The sequence below is a fragment of the Physella acuta genome, unplaced genomic scaffold (assembly GCF_028476545.2).
Source record: "Physella acuta isolate Inbredline_101_S28 unplaced genomic scaffold, ASM2847654v3 ptg000364l, whole genome shotgun sequence".
NCBI lineage: Eukaryota > Metazoa > Mollusca > Gastropoda > Physidae > Physella > Physella acuta.
Genome location: NW_026731883.1, coordinates 567,934 through 571,250, shown reverse-complemented (window position 1 = coordinate 571,250; position 3,317 = coordinate 567,934). Strand labels below are relative to the sequence as shown.

The 3,317-nt window shown below is 39.3% G+C and overlaps 1 long non-coding RNA gene across 1 annotated transcript; it reads right to left on the bottom strand.

The window, feature by feature from the left end:
* Nucleotides 1-262: 262 nt before the first annotated feature.
* On the bottom strand, nt 263-2,505 carry LOC131941518 (uncharacterized). The gene is made up of 3 exons (XR_009386653.1): nt 2,437-2,505; nt 1,565-1,614; nt 263-446 (listed from the first exon to the last, which is right to left on the bottom strand). It is a non-coding gene; the product is annotated as an uncharacterized LOC131941518 (long non-coding RNA).
* Nucleotides 2,506-3,317: the final 812 nt, after the last annotated feature.

Genomic DNA, 3,317 nt, shown 5'->3' with positions numbered 1-3,317 from the left:
ATGCTATTAACACAATGAAAGGCTACTAACACGATGAAATGCTATTAACACAATAAAAGGCTACTAACACGATGAAATGCTATGAACACAATAAAAGGTTACTAACACGACGGAATGTTATTAACACAATGAATGGCTACTAACACGACGGAATGTTATTAACACAATGAATGGCTACTAACACGATAAAATGCTATTAACAAAATGAAATGCTACTAACACGATGAAACGCTATTAACACTATAATAGGTTACTAACATCCCTTTGCTCCACTCGGTGGAGTCGTCGTTCCACTCAAATGGGTGGATGGTGGCGTTGTCAGGCTTGGCGAAGGCGTAGATCAGGTGGGTGCAGAGGGTGGGGTCGACATTCTCAGGGACGTACTTTGCCCCGCCCCGGCCGATACTGCGACCAGTTGGTGTAGTAGCAGACGCTCCTGAAGGTGCCTGCAAGGTCACACGGGTCAAGGTCGTTTGGCTCAGTCAGGCATGGACATACACAAAATAGCCATGTAAATATTGTGAAGATCCTTGCAAACTTCTCTGTGATAGTGTGGCGGAGGGGAGGGGGGGTGGAGGTTGGTAGGGCGGGGGATAGAGGTTGGAGGATGTGTCGTACGTAAGGAAACAATCGCTTCAGGGTTTTCCGACTACGTGGCGATATAGATAGAGATGTAATCTATAAGAATAATTAAACGTTTGAGGTTGTATAGATACGATGCGATATGACGTCATATACTGTTGACGGCTCAATGTCTATACACGGGTGTAAACGGGAAGGGGGGTAAAACTTCCTTGTCGATACGGTTCAGTTGTTTCCTTGTTCAAGATATTGTGTAACGCGGATGAAACATTACGTCATGTTAAGTTGGATGACGCTGGCTGACGTCAGATTTACATCTTACTAGCTATGTTCTTGCGTCATGGAGAGAAAAAATAAAGTAAAAATTTCTGTACGAAGACTTTGTTGTTTCGCATTTCAAGATATTGCGCAAAATGATAAACCATTTAAACTACGACGTCACACCATATTAATGACTTACTCTCTAAACTATGACGTCATGGAAAAGTTTGAATCCAATACGGGTTAATTAAGTAGTGATTTCCTGATTTCGTCGTTTCCGATAATTTAGCTGTCCGCGGTTTATGACAAACCCTAGAATGTCGCAATGTTTTGTGATGTCAGAAATGTTGATGTCGTTAATTCGGTTTTACAGTATAACGATCTATGTAACAATCTTGGCCGGCTAATGTTTTCAATTATTTCAGCACAAGGAAAAGTTTTTGTATGTAACGTTAGCAAATACGTGTTTAGAGTGTAGGAAACTTTAAGGAAGGCGTGGTTTTTTTTAGGTCTTTTCAGTAATGTATTGGGTCACCCTCCCCATCCCCACCCCCTCCCTCCGCGCATCTAACCCATGTGATAAAAGTGAATCAAAACTTTAAAGCAAACATGGATGCGAGAACTCCATTTTTTCTTATATGAAAGCACCTCACTCACAACTCTAAGTGTTACTGGTCTATTTATAGATCTACGGTCTATTTATAGATCTACCGTGACTTACTTCCCACAGCGGAGGTTGTCAAGACGAGAAGTAAAATCCAGATCATGGCGCTGTGAACACAAAGGTGAAATATGTATATACTGCTGTAGCAGCTGTAAGATCTATTGTGAACACGATTAAATAATTTAATTCATTGTGCTTGACAGTCGTGCAAGAAACTCGACTGATTGATAAGTGTCTAGGTTGAGATGTTGAATGAAATTATCATTTTCAGACAATACAATATGAAAGCGAAAGAGAAAAAAACGAAAACATTTTTTTAACAAAATAAAAAAAATTATAAACGATCAAGTGTTTCAAGTGTTCAAACTTTCCTAGGGGGGAGGGGGGGGTGCTACATTTTCCAGGGACGATGACACCGGTAAAAGTATATATTATCTATATATTTCCATCGGGGGAGGGGCGGTAAACGTAGTATGGGGGGGAGCAGTGTTTCTTCCAGACTTTTTTCTCCATGGGGGGGGGGGCACTGGCACTGGAAATTTTCGGGGGGTAAGGGGGCGGATTAAACTTGGGGGGGGGGGCGGACACTGATAAAAGTAAATATTTTCTATATAAATCTCATTTCGTATGGGGGGGGGAGGAGCCTGGAAGAAACTCTGTGGGTGGGGGGGCGACCATTCCTACGAAGAGAAACACTAACACTATCTAAAATGAAACAAAAAAGATTTGTCTCGCGCTGATCTTGCACAAAACTAAATTTTGAAATTAAAGTGAAATATAGCGAAACAACCACGTGTATGATTTAAATGTGTGATCTACTTCATACAAAATTTTAACTGTACTTAAACTAAACACATCGAACACGCGTAACGTGTGCGGCCAAAACAATTGTGTATGCAGTTGTATAATGCAAGAATAAAATAACTTACTGATATGTTTGTACTCTGTTAATCAAGCTAATTGCTAATGTTTTTGTTGTATGCGTTTGACGCTTTTGATTGTAGTTATCTTTAATGTAGGCTAAGTACAGGCTGGCTGTCGCACGTACATACACATCAACCAACACGAAAAACTCTATAAATAGACCTGGATTCTTTTGTAGAATTTTTTAATCTGTACATTTGGATGTTTTTTGTAACGAGTTTTAGAGTATTTCGTTTAAGCTCTCGTATCTAGCCTAAGCTTAGGCTTCTAGCATGCAGCTCAGCTTAAGCTCTTTAAATTCAAATAAGCTCCTTGCGTTCGCCTTAGCTTCAAACATTTACCTAAGCTCACTGCATTCATTTAAGCTTCCTAATTTCACTTAAGATCCATACTTTTACCAAAGCTTTATATATTCACCAAACCGTTAACTTTCTTTTTATCTTAGCTCTGTATAACCTATTGAGCTCCATATATACCTTTTAGTTTAAGCTCCCCAGTTTAATTAAATCTAAGATTGATCCTTCTCGATTGACCTTAGTTTAAACTGACATGAGTTTTAGCTCCCTACATTCCTCTAAACCTAGATCCGTAAATTACCCCGCAAGCCAACCTTTCTATCACTGTTACCTCCACGCCCTTTCCCCATTGTTATAGCTACAACCACACAACGTGTGCTACAACAACAAAAAACACTCTTATATTATATTTAATACGAAATATTTAATTAACCTTGAATAATTTAACCTTACATTTGCACATGTTTACTGTTTTAACCTAAATCCTTATCAGACTAGTAAGTTAAATATTGATAGTTAATATCTGCCGTCTTAATGATAGTTGCTATCAGTCTTCTGTTTTTAATCTGTGACGCCTTGGACGCAGAGGC